Raw genomic sequence first — 14,309 nt, forward strand, 5'->3', positions numbered from 1 at the left:
CAGTAGATAGAAATTAGGTATAAAGGTATAAGAGAGCAGATCTACTGAGAATGAATTTCTGTGTCGGTTTAGAAACATGTTTGGGATCATGTGGTTTCAGGTGAAACATGCAGGGATGTGCAGTTATAGACAGACTGTGTCAGGATTAGACAGAACAAGCTTTGACAAGTGCTGTCAATGCACAGATTTGTTTTTTTACATTATTCTATATACAATATTCATGAAAATATATGTCATCTCTTCCTTTTATTTCTGTGTGTTTGTGCAGGGAGTGTATTTATGTTAGGAAGGACAGTCAAGTTCAGAGTGATCATTTTAATCATCCAAAATAATTCCATATTCTAATAATGAAAATTGAACACTACTCTTATATTTAAGCCAAAAGTTATTGGACCAGCTTCAGCCATCCCCAGGAACAGAAAGATCATATATCAAAAAAGTATCCAACAAATTCCAATAACTGCAGTACAGGGTTATGAGACACACACATCACAGGAAGCACAGGGCACAAGGCAGAGACACCCTGGATGGGATGCCAGTCCATCACAGGGCAAACACTCACTCACATGCTGAGGACAATCAAGAGACACTAATTCACCAAACTGCATGATCTTGGACAGCATGAGGAAACCTGAGGAAACCCACAGGAACACGGGGAGAACATGCAAGCTGTACATGCAGAACCAGGAGTGGGAACCACACCCACAAACCTGGAGGCGTGAAGTGAGAGCAGCTGGTCTGAAGTCCTGAAGGGAGCTGGAGCGCCATTTCTTTGGAACAGTGTGGAGCCGTCCTGCATTACTGCTTATCCTGTACAGGGGGGTGGGGAGCCTGGAGCCTGTCCCAGGTGGCACAGGGCAGGGGACACAATGGATAGGATACTAGTTCATAGCAGAGCACAAACTCACACATACAGACTCACACTAAGGGCAGCTTAGAGATCCCAATCTGCTGATCGCAGTTTCATGTTCTCCAAAGTAGGAGGAGAAAGCCCACATTGGAAGAACATGCAGACTTCACACATACAGCAGGAGGGACAGGAAACAAGCCAAGAGACAGAGGTTACTCCCCGAGACCCCACACCCCCCCACAATCACACATACTGTTAGGATTTATTTAAAATTTATATTTTAATGCTACAAAATTATGACTGACTATGAACTTCATATTCCAGAACTGTGTTGGAATCTATGCTGACTGTAAGAATGTTACCTTACAGGATTTACCCGTTTCTGTGCCCTGTACCTACAGTAAGGAGCTGGGATCTCTGCTCCTTCAAAGCAGACAGACTCACTCACATATGATTACAGTTCTAGTACATAGCAGATACTGTTGCTGAAAGTGGTGAACAAGTGAGGCAAATATAACAATGCAAACATGCCGCTGTCAAGGTGCTGCCTGGGCACTAGTGCAGCTAGGCTGGTATTTCTGGGCTCCACAGACATCGCTGGTAGTTGGTGTCGTGGTCACCGGGATGAAAGACTCGTGCAGCAGGTGTTTCTCAGACAACAAACAGGGACTTACTGGGATCAGGATGGGAGGCTATGGAACCGGCAACACGTAAGGCACAACATCAGTGATCGAACTGGGGAACACAGGACCAGGAAGCACTCAAATGGAGGACTAATGATGGAAGAGACTGGAGACAGCTGGGAGTGTTTAACACGAGGGCTGGAACGAGACGTGAGACCAACAAGCAGCAAACATGGCCTGTTAGAGCCACGTCAGGGAGGAGGCAGGACATTTAATTTCATTTTTATATAGTGCCTCACAGAGTCGTCCCAAGGCACTTTACATAGATGTGTAGTCATACATTACAACATCATTAAAGAGAGTGATACACAAGGGGAAAAAGGAAAGAAAGATATTAAATAAAGAAAGCCAGATGACAACGGAGGAGAGGAACCAAAACCCCCAAGTAAGGAGATAAAATAGACCTCTGGAGGTCCATGGACAACTGGCTGCCCAACCCCCCCGGCAGACTAATATTGCTGAGAACAGAAAAGAGTGGAGCTGCTTGCTAAAGGCCAGGTGTGAGGTGTGATTAAAGTCTGTCAATAAGCCTGTTCTCCACGCTGGCCTGTGTAGGGTGACACTCAAGGCTGCACCCAGGATGACACAGTTAGCAGGTCCAATTCGCAGTGTCACCCCTCCATGGGACTGAACCAGGACTCCAGCTGAGATGGTGCCCCCCCCCGGGCAGCACCTGGAAATGTGGGGAGGCAGAGAGCATGGATGGTCAGAACATGCGTTGACACATAAATGGACAAGCATATTGGATAAGAATGGCATTGCTTAATGTGACAGTACCCCCCCCCCCCCAACCCACCAGAAGCATGTGCTCCGGCCATGAAGTCCAAAGGGGTTAGACAACAGGGATGGAACCAGACTGGACTCTGGACTAGACAGGGGACGACAGAACAGATGGTAGACAGGACAAGACCAGACAAGACTAGACAGAACACTAGACAGACAGCAACACCAGACATAAGAGCAGTTGCAGGACATCACTAAGGACATGGAGCGGAAAAAGGAAAAGCTAGGAACCACAGGTACAGCAGTCCTGTCAGACCCCAAAACAGGACGGACAGGTGGAGGGTCAACAAGAACAGGGGCACAGGATGCACAAGACAAGGAGAGATACAGGCGGGACAGAGCAACAAGACAAACACTGAGGCACAAAAAGGAATAACGTGGGGCATCCAGGGAAGCCAGGCGAAGATTCGGGGCTGGGGACCCTCCTAAGCCCCTTTCCAGGTGAGGCTGAACTCTGCCGAATCACAGGACCAGAGGGTCTGGGAGGGCCAGCAGGGCCGGAGGACGTGAGGAGTTGGCGGGCGATGAGAGAACCGCAGAGCAGTAGGGCAGCAAGGAGACAACAGGAGAGGAACAGGAAGATGACAAGGGACATACAGGGCAAGAGCAGATACTGGCAAACCCTCTCTGGGAGACAGACATTCTGCCTGCCGCTTTCTTGGGCTCCTGTTGATTCTGGTGACCAGAAACTGGGACCAGAGTAACCGGAGTCTGGGATGAAGGAGGGACCCACATAGCAGGACCCAGGGCACTCCAGCAGGACATCCTCTGGATCCATCTTCTCTGGGCTGGTGGCAGCCTGCAGGCATGTGCCGGTGGGACGTCAGGATAGAAAGTGGGCACCAGCAGGCTGTCAGGAGATGAGGTGGGCGCCGGCTGGACGTCTTGGGACATTGAGGTGGGTGCTGGCCAGGCATCAGGGGACAGCGAGGTGGACGCTGGCCTGACATTATGGAGCAGTGTGGCAGGTGTCGGCTGGTTACCAGGAAACCGTGTCAGAGTCTATGAGAAGCCTAGAGGCAACCAAGGCCTCACCTGTGTTGGACACTGTGGGTGCGGCCTGAGCGGCCCTCTGGGCCGGGAGCCTTAAGTGCGGATGTAACGACTGCAATGGCCGGCTCTCCTGGGCCAGATGCTGTAGATGCAGTGTCTTTCAATCACGAGTGCGCTTCCCTAACCATTACGTCACCACTGCTCACTACTATGTGTACTATTAAAAGAGGCAGTAGGGTCTTGTCCAGCCAGCTGACAAAACGTTTCCACATTTAATTGGAACGAAGGACGGTAGGAAACATCTGTATTGTGTGCAGACTTCCAATAAAACCATGTTGAAGCAAAGTCCGACCTCTACTGTGGTCCAGCACTCTGACAACCATAGAACTAGGAGTGAAGCCTGTTCTTCTGTGCTGGAGAGCTTTGGGGAGCATGTTTTGGCGAACAGGGGGATCACAGTAAATCCCAGAGAAGCATCATCGTCAGACTTCAAGTGACAATGAGGACGCAGGTCGCCCTACGGCAAACGACATGGAGACGGCGGGCTCCTTTTCTCCAGAGCACCCCACCTCTGCGGGGTTCAGCACACTCACTCCATTCCAGAGGGCCCTGAGGATCTCCGCTATAGCTGTCACACCCTCCACTTGGGAGTCCGGGGAGAGGGCGGCTATGCCCTCCGTCAGAGATGGGTCATTCTCTCTGGGGAAAGATGTACTGCGGCCTGAACCAGCGACATTAGGTATGCTTGACACAAGCAGCAGTGATCGGCTGTAGGGACCTGGGGAACCTACTGGGGCTTGTCGAGTTCCTTCAGTCTGTTGGGTGCCAGGATGAACGACTCTGGGAGCAGGTGTTGTCAGACAATAAACTGGGATTTACTGGGATCAAGATGGGAGGCTAGGGAACGAGCAACATGGAGGGCACCACATCAATGGGGAACACAGGGCCAGGAAGCACTTATACAGGAATAACAAGGGAACAGACTGGAGGTAGCTGGGAGTGTTTAACATGAGGGATGGAACGAGACGCGAGACCAACGAGCAGCAGGCATGGCTTATTAGAGCCACGTCAGGGAGGTGGCAGGACATGACGTTTGGGGCTATGGTTAGGGTTAGGATTAGGCTTAGGTTTAGGGTAAAGTGTTTGTGGCAGAGAGCGGTCAGTAGTACAAGGACACGACTACGCCACCTGGGGTATTTCACCACAGGAAAAATTACTCTAAATTAAGAGCACACAAGTTCATTTACCGAATGGAGCTAGAGACGTGTTTGTACTATTAACAGGTTGTTGAAAATATAAAACAAAGAAACAAGACAAGCGCTTTAGCATCAACAACCTTAAAAAATAAACCAGCAACCAGCCTTTGGCCACTGGCTGACTAAACTCAAGCAGGAGACAGGTGTCCGGGGAAGTTGATCAAAAGGGGGAATAGAGTCCCTTAAACTAACACACACACACACACACATACACACACACACACACACACACACACACACGCACCTGTGCTCCACCACACTGATCCCCACACAAATATACTGCACAAGGTGAAAGTGTGAACACCACCACCCCAGACCAATCAAATCTTAGTCAGCCAGATCAATCGAGGCAGCCACTGCTCACAGTCTCCCAGAAAATACCCCAATCTAACCAAGAATCTGAGTGTTGAAAACTATGAAGAGTGCAAACAATGAGTAGCAGAATACAGGCTGTCCTTCTGTATCAGTCCCATACAGAAAGAAAGGGCGGCCCAAAGTCTGTTAAGTCGCAAAACTAGGGAATGAAACAGCTCCAAATGCAGGAAAAGGTGCGACGATCCTTAGCGCGTTCCAAGGCTCCCAGCACATCGCCGATGTCCCACCGAGGATCAGGAGCTTCAAGCAGCAGTTGTTGGGCGACATCGGACCGACCGAGGACAAGACAAGACTGACGGAAAAGAAAAACTGACGTAGGAAACACAGCAGCCACAGTGCAGGTTCAAACTATTATTGTCTGACAAACCTGCTGGAAGAGGCATAAACTGAAGCTGACGAGCAACTGAAACTGTAATCCTGGCAACAACCGTAACTACAATTAAAACACATCAAGTAAAGCAACTGACAAGTAGCTATAGGCCTAGTCACCAGAATAACTTGCAACCACTGGAGCTGCAACACAGACACAAGAGAAACACTGCAATATAAAATATTACCATTAGCCATTTAAATCAAGCAGAGGATTAACGCTAATTAAAACAGCAAAACCTCCCACCAAGACACAGAATAAGTGTGAACCTCAGCCAGCATGCCAGCGTACCACGGCAGACCACTGCGGTGCGGAAGGGGAGTTACCGGACCGGGAAACGCCAATGACGCCTCCACACACTAGGGGTCCCCACACACACTTACCGGAAATAATCAACAAGTCCTACCCGCAAAATTCCACACTGCTACAGTTGGATGGCCCTGGGATTTTTCTCCAGAACCCCAAGGCTCAATGGAAGTACCGCGAGATTCTTAAACCCTTACCTGAGGGAGGAGGCTTCCAGCGTAAGGAGAGGTTCACCAGAATCCCCGGGCTGGATGGACATCGTTCATCCTTTACCTGGGGAATGAGGCTCCCAACTCGTGGTGACTTACCCAAGCCCTGGTGCTGGATCATCATTAAATGCTTACATGGGGAAAGAGAGACCTTACCCTTGGCCTCCAAGCCTGGAAGTACCCTGAGCTCTAGACCCAAGCTTAACCCTAACCCATAAGCATAGGTTCGCAGCATGAACGGTTCTCAAATGATACCAGAAAACCATACATGTTCTTAATCTGAAAATCAGTTCATCGTTTTCCCAGAAGGTGGCAGCACATCAACACTGCAAGCTTGGCACATCCCTTTGGATACAATGAGCTATCCTTACATTTTGAAATTTTTTTAAACTTATTTAAACCAGTAAAACAAATTACTTCCAAAAAGGATAGAATCATGTCTACCCAATACCACTTGGCACCATGTTAGTGTGAATGGAGTTTTCACTCCAGCCCTGAGGGATTCAGAGCAGACACAAAAGATTGTGAAGCCATGTGTGATTTACAGTGAAAGGTGACTGAACACAACGCACAGCCTCTGTTATGACTCCACTGTTCACCATGGTTCAGCACCATCTATATTTCTATTATTTTTAAGGTATTTTACTTGTGGTTTTACACTTAACATGGTATCGACAGGCTTGCTCCAAAGAGATCTCATTGTATTTACAGTGACAGTAACGCTGCCTTATCTTGCGAGAGGAAGTAGCATATGGGTGCGCTGCTAACGTTAGCATTAGCAAACCTAGCTGCCTGGCAGTGTTGGTAGTAACTCGTCAGTGTAATTCCACTACTTTTGTTTGCACCATGTATTTCAACATCGACGCGATGTTAATGTGATCACTATGCAACCTTTAGCCCACTGTTATTTTCCTTGATTATGTAATTATACAGGGCAGGTCAGGCAGAGGGAGCAGACGCTGATGCAGCACATTGCCGCACCAACCACACGTCCAAACTGCTGGCGATCCTGGCCGGCGACCCCCCAGGCAGACACACGGTCGAATCCCACCCTTATTATAATTACTTTTATATACAGTAATTGGTAATTAGTAATTTTCAGTAGCTTGCACAAGGCTGCTGACTAGCAACGTTATTCGTTGGCTGAATCCGAAATAGCTGTAGTGCTACGATGCTGGATTGTTACAGGGACAGTGATAAATGCAGACCCCTTTATTCTGATTGCGTTAAAAATCAAATGTTTTTACTCAGATTTCATCCATTTGGTGGTGTGCTCTCTATAATGTGCCATGTTTTCCTAAAAGCAGATTTTTTAAAAAGAATGGCAAAATAGAGCAGCGATCTGAATTGTAATGCCTGTATCTTGAAACGTAGCGTGTTGTCAGACTCTCCGATACACAGCTCTATGGTCCATACAGAGGAGATGAGGAACATGCAGTCTGCTAAGTCACGTGGTTACCTTTCGTTAGGTGGCTACGTTTACATGCCTTAACGCAATTAAGATGTTTTCATGTAAACAGATTAATCGGGGAGCTCATTTATAAAGGCTTCGTGTGACTGAAAAAGACGAGAAGCATTCATACATACATTTATAGGAAGATTTTGGGATTTACAAAGAAAAACGTTTTGTGAAAAAGACACAAATCTTGTGAACGAGGTTGAGAGATGCTGTTTCGACAGAATCCTGTAGAGGGCACTGTGTATGCTAAATCGAAGGCTCCAGGAATGTATTCGGCATTTATAATCATAAACAATAATAATTGAAATATTTGTGGGCACATGGCAATTGGCTCTGAGATTAAAGTTTTTTAAAATGAATTTGTTTAAATTTTTGGGCCGGCATGGTGGTGCAGTGGTTAGCACTGTTGCCTCACACCTCTGGGACCCAGGTTCGAGTCTCCGCCTGGGTTACATGTGTGTGGAGTTTGCATGTTCTCCCCATGTCGTCGTGGGGTTTCCTCCGGGTACGCCGGTTTCCCCCCACAGTCCAAAAACATGCTGAGGCTAATTGGAGTTGCTAAAAAATTGCCTGTAGGTGTGAATGGTGTGTGACTGTGCCCTGCGATGGGCTGGCCCCCCCATCCTGGGTTGTTCCCTGCCTTGTGCCCATTGCTTCCGGGATAGGCTCCGGACCCCCCGCGACGCAGTAGGATTAGCGGTTTGGAAAATGGATGGATAGATGTATGATAGAATGATTAAGCTGTAGCACATTTCAAATAATATTTCATTTGTAACACATTTGTTCTCCAAACTTCTACATTTTTAACCTTTGGCCACAAGATCATCTTCTTCCTGCCAGTATCTTTTCTTTTCCTTTGATCCTCGGTTGTTGGAATCTGCTCTGCTGCTTGGAAGTTCCCTGGGGAGTTAGTGTTGGGGGGTTCTGGTGGAATGTGACCATCGGCAGCCATGGGCTGGATAGCGCTGTGGTGCTCAGCCTGGCTCTGTGCCCTTCTAGGGGCTCTGTGTCCTTTGTTAGCACAAACATTTTGCACACCTGACATTACCATGCATACAGTATTTCTCTTATTTTACAAAATACAAAAACACTGATCTGTAGAAAAAAACATTTTATTTCATGAACTAAGTCAAATATGAATCATAAAACACAATTAAAATACTTTTTTTGAATACATGCCTCAGAAATTGCACATCCCTGATTGTGCGTTACCTTCATGCTGCCTTGAAATTTTTGATTTCTTCACTGTAGCCCTATGTTATACAATCTTATCTTAACCTTATGTTAACTGATCCTATTTTTATTTCTTAAAATATTCCCTCCACCACCCCCCTCTGAGGAGGACTGCTTTATTTATAATTAATCTAATCCTATGTTATACAATCTTATCTTAACCTTCTGAATTAATCCTATTTTTATTTCTTAAATATTCCCTCCACCACCCCCCCTCTAAGGAGGACTGCTTTATTTACAATTAATCTAATCCTATGTTATACAATCTTATCTTAACCTTATCTTAATTAATCTTATTTTTATTTCTTAAATATTCCCTCCACCACCCCCCCCTCTAAGGAGGACTGCTTTATTTATAATTAATCTAATCCTATGTTATACAATCTTATCTTTACCTTATGTTAACTGATCCTATTTTTATTTCTTAAATATTCCCTCCACCACCCCCCCTCTAAGGAGGACTGCTTTATTTACAATTAATCTAATCCTATGTTATACAATCTTATCTTAACCTTCTGAATTAATCCTATTTTTATTTCTTAAATATTCCCTCCACCACCCCCCTCTGAGGAGGACTGCTTTATTTACAATTAATCTAATCCTATGTTATACAATCTTATCTTAACCTTCTGAATTAATCCTATTTTTATTTCTTAAATATTCCCTCCACCACCCCCCTCTGAGGAGGACTGCTTTATTTATAATTAATCTAATCCTATGTTATACAATCTTATCTTAATTAATCCTATTTTTATTTCTTAAATATTCCCTCCACCACCCCCCCTCTAAGGAGGACTGCTTTATTTATAATTAATCTAATCCTATGTTATACAATCTTATCTTTACCTTATGTTAACTAACCCTATTTTTATTTTTTAAATATTCCCTCCACCACCCCCCCTCTAAGGAGGACTGCTTTATTTATAATTAATCTAATCCTATGTTATACAATCTTAAGCTTACCGTAACCTATCCTATCTTAATTTTATTCTATGTTATCTTATCCTATCTTTCTTATCTTATGCTATGCAATCCTATCTTATTCTTATACTATGTTATCTTATATAATCTTATCCTAAACTTATGGTAATTCATCATGTCTTTGTAAAACATAAAATGGCATACAAGTTAAGACTATCTTAACTTGTCCTATCTTAACCTTATCCTATCTTAATCTTATCCTATAGTACCTTATGCTATAGAACTACATGGTATTTTATCTTATCCTAAGTATGTATGACAACTCTTGTGTAATTATGTGGTGAATCTACAGGGAAATGTAGCTATGTGCATCTGACTGATAGCCCATTTCCACACCCATCTCCTGAGCCCTGGGCATGGTACTTAGCTGCTCCAGTGCATCAATAGGAAAGATGAACTCATCTTCATCAATCCTACGCCTCTTGGATGAATGAGTACCCTCATTATCCTCATTCTTCCCCAGTTTCGCTAAGTTAATTTCATTTAAATGTCTGTTCCAAAACTCCTGACACCAGTACTCAGTAAAGCACTTGGCGTCATAGGTCATTTTAGAGTACTTTGTTACATAATAGTTATACAACCAATAGAATTTTTCCAGGTGAGATGAGGCGGCTACAGCCTGTGCTGGAGCCTGAAGCAGAGGGGTCAGATGAACCAGGCCTGGAGCTGAATATGGATGTGGAGCTGGGCTTACAGGTGTGAGTAAGTGTGGGGATAAAACAGAGGAGCCCATAAAAAGAAATGGGGATGAAACAAAAGGGGAGGGGGCTGAAGACGGAAATAAAAATGAAGAGGAGGAGAAGGTTGGTGAGCTGGGCTTAGGCTCTAACCCCTTCTGTTGGTCATACCTCCTTCTTCGCCCTGACCGGCCTCCCGCCGTATTTCTACGGCGGCCTGTGCCCTGCTGACCCCTGCTGGTTGCCACCGGGATGGCAGCAGATCCAGGAGAGGCAGACGTGGTCAGGGAGCTGGCTGTCGGCGGCCTGGTGCGGCACTTCTTCCGACGGCCAGCATCACTGGAACTGGTTTGTCCTTTGGGATTATAAAGACAGGGGACAGCATATTTAATTTAAAGGAAACATTATGTTACTGTACAACAACACTACATCACAACCATCACAGATATCACACTTAGCAGTCGGTATTGCACACTAAGAAAAATTCTGCAGTCTTTATTGGATACAGGAAACACACGCTTGGGAAACTTATGCGCTGGTCTTGACTTGGGCCGTCTGCGTTTCAGCAGGGGAACCTGACCTATAAAAAAAAGCCAGTTTGTGCACAGATTCCCTGATACGCAGAACAACAGCGAAAAACAACACTGGAAAGGTTCATGTGCATCAAATATAGCAGCCCACTCAATCCAAATGCTGGCATCAACAACTGACTATTAAGTCAAATCCTTTACTTATCTTACACTTTCCATAAGTTGCATTATTTATTCACTCTCAAGGTACCAAACTAAGATTCATGCTTTTTCTGATTACTACCGCGTTTCCCCGCAAATAAGTCCTAACATGATTTTTCAAGAAGCTCGTAATATAAGCCCTAGTTATTGTCCCATGGATTGTACGGTAACTAGAATGAGATGCGGTTGTACTACGAGAAGGCTACATGGACAAGAGGCGCTCATTTAAGGACAGAGTTATTGCTAAACATGAGAGATTGGGGACACTGGTTCTACAGGAAATTGAGTTGCGAGATATTCAGGACGGAATTTGGAACTTGGAGATTTACGATGATGTTCCAGAAGAACATGACATTACGACTATATTTGAATAAACATATGCAGTATACAGCAGAATTTTGTTCATGAATAAATTCACCGTCAAATTGTTTACATGGAAAGATACTGTTAGAAGATGACATGATGTCTGTGTTTGAATAAATGTGGATTTTTTTCATGAATACCGGTAAATATACTGTAGCATGTTATACTTGGGAAAATACTACCTTAATATAAGCCGTAACGCGTCATTTGGAGCAAAAATTAATATAAGACCCTGTCTTATTTTCGGGGAAACACCGTATATTAGGACATATTCAGCTGTTACTTTACCACTTCATGATGATTTTCTCTGATGTTTAAATATAATATAATGCAGTAGACATGTAAAAAGACTCCCGTATATTAAAGCTAAAGGTGAACTACTTTATTATTTAGACATGTACTTCTAAAACAAGATAATAGAACAGAAGATTCAAGAAGACTAGTCAAGCATATTCTGACTTTAACTCTTTAAGTGCTGAGTTAGTCTGGGCATCATTTTGCCATCCTTACCTCGGCCAACTGGACCGGGGATGTATTCCGGGGCGATCCGCACACTGACTGCACCTTTCGGCAGCAGCCAGTCAATCCTCTGGAGATTCACGGTGGTTTTCACGATGGACATCTTTCGCGTCTTCTCTCTTGCTGATAAACTGCAAGTCTGAGCTGCTTTAAATGTTCAAATGAAAACTCTAAACGGAAAAGAATTGTTATGATTCGGTTGTTAAGCTACGGTGGCCGATTGGTGTCAGAGCGCTGCAAAGTCTTCAAACGCTTTAATCAAATGACGAAACATACGATCTACATTTACAAAAGCGCAGAAACGTAGAAGTACCACAAATTTTTAAGACAAGTTTAAAAACATATAAGCGCTGAAAATCCGCTCACAACACAGTTGTGAAGTTTCTGGGTGACAAAGAAACAAGACGGACCAATTATGGTTTAACTGTATATCGAATGTTTACGAAATGTCGATATCTTATCAAAACAGGATATAGAATGAAACACTACATTATATCAATCAATCATTCGGTCGCCATTAAAAATATAGAATAATATTCCTTCCTTGTTATAAGTAACACGAGAGCTGCGGTCTTGAAGTTGCACAGACTCCCAGAATTCATAGCGATAATTACGCGACCCATTCAATTAGTGGGTTTTTTGATAATTGGGAATGGGGAGGAGCCATTGGGTGCGTTCGACTTCACTTCGGTCTGACTCCAGCTGACGTGAGGGGGAGCGCCATCTGCCGGCGGCTGCAGGAGTGTAATATAATAATATAAACTGTAATATAAACTGTAATATAAATTTGTAATATAAACTGACAGCAGCCAAACTAGACAACTTCTACTCCTCGTAGTGCGAGACCTGACTGAGATGGCCGCACTGCCAGAAGGGTGTAGATACATCTATACAAATATCACCTGCATGCACATTACTTCTTCTACAATAACCAACTCCTGATCCAAACTGCTAGCAGTGAAAAGATAGCTGCCAGGAAAAAGATGAAATACATTTATTTCAAGGATTCAAAGTTTTTATTGTCATGCACAGAATACAATGCAATTCTTACTTGAATGCCTTCTTCACAGACTAGTCGATTAAACACATAAAGCAGCGCAAGATTACAGTAACTAACAATAAATAAACGATTAACTTATGTGTACTATTAGAGCATTTATTGAAACTTTACTTCTTTACAGGCTTTTCGGGAGAAATAGCAGATAACGCATCGGAACTTCCAGAGATACAAACGTCATGCTAAAATTGTTCAGCCAATAAGGGCAAAGTTGTGTCACGGAGGCAGTTCCAGTTTGTGCAGCCGGCTGAGAGGTTTTTTTTATTATTTTTGTTATTGAAGCTTTAAATTACAACAGAAGTAATAGCTGACCAGTGACCATTAAGATTAACAAAACAAACAAGAACATTTACGAGACATTTACAAAATAAGCCAGGGGCACATAGTAGCGACATTTACAGTTATGCCGGCTGAAAGGTGCTGCACGATCTTACTTGCTCTCTGCACGTGCTGCACGATCTGTCACGATCGTCTTGTAGGTTTTTGTACCATGTGACTTGGTGACGTTAGGTGACGTTTTGCAGGGCCGGCTTTATGTCGGACAAAAGAAATCTAACCATGATGCAGTAATTCTAGTGGCAGCAAAGCAGACTAACCAAAGATCTCATAGTAAACAAAGGAATGTGATACTGCAGTTAAGTCTCAAAACAAAGCTTTTACAATGTTAAATAGTACTCACAACTTTCAGAATTTGATTGAGTACAAAAAGTTGCAGGCTAACGTAAGGAGGGTAGTTAAATGAGCAAAGAGGGAGTTTTGGAGGTCCTTCTGTAATTCAGTAGGACGGGAAACTGACATTAGTAAAGTCTGGGGAATGATAAAAAAGATGCATGAGATTAAAAGGGAGTATGGATATTCAGTTCTAAATGATAATAACATAATAACAGTTACAGATGGGGAAAAAGGCAAAATGTTAGTTTTGTGGTTTTTCATTCCCTGCTAAATCAGAAGTCAGAAGCCGCTGGTGTAGATCCAAATTCAGTCTTTATTGCAAACAAGTTACAACCAAGGCCGGACACTTAAAGTGTGTCCAGTACTGTTTTATACCTATTTTTATACAAGTTCTTATCATTTAACAATATCTCGTCACTTAAGCATCATCATTCCTTCAACCATTCACAATCATTGTTTTTTACATCAATCCACACCCCTAGGTGATAAGTTTGTCCATCATTTCTTTTACTGTTTGGTCCCTCAGCCGAACATAATGGTGGTGCGACCATCTCCAATTGGTTTTTTAAAAATGCTCAGTCGTGAACTTTTGGGGAACTCGGGCGAATACCTTCCTTCAGTAGCAAACCTTGGCAGCTTCAACCTGTTGCACATTGTCTAATTAGAGGGTTGATAATATATTTGTCATTCAACATAATGATAAGGCATAACACTAATAAAGGTGGATATTCATGCATTCAGGGCTAACATAAAGTAGCTAACAGAAAGTTTGAGGCTAATACAAGGTGCAAA

The 14,309-nt window shown here is 43.9% G+C and overlaps 1 long non-coding RNA gene across 2 annotated transcripts; it reads right to left on the reverse strand.

Annotated features, from left to right (window-relative positions):
- Positions 1 to 8,380: 8,380 nt before the first annotated feature.
- LOC125727135 (uncharacterized) lies at positions 8,381 to 11,882 on the reverse strand. Of its 2 annotated transcripts, XR_007388557.1 has the most exons (3): positions 11,780 to 11,882; positions 9,364 to 10,530; positions 8,381 to 9,143 (listed from the first exon to the last, which is right to left on the reverse strand). It is a non-coding gene; the product is annotated as an uncharacterized LOC125727135 (long non-coding RNA). The 2 variants fall into 2 exon arrangements; XR_007388556.1 differs by having other exon boundaries at positions 8,381 to 10,530.
- Between the last annotated feature and the right edge of the window lie 2,427 nt (positions 11,883 to 14,309).

Source organism: Brienomyrus brachyistius, unplaced genomic scaffold, assembly GCF_023856365.1.
Source record: "Brienomyrus brachyistius isolate T26 unplaced genomic scaffold, BBRACH_0.4 scaffold87, whole genome shotgun sequence".
NCBI classification, from domain to species: domain Eukaryota; kingdom Metazoa; phylum Chordata; class Actinopteri; order Osteoglossiformes; family Mormyridae; genus Brienomyrus; species Brienomyrus brachyistius.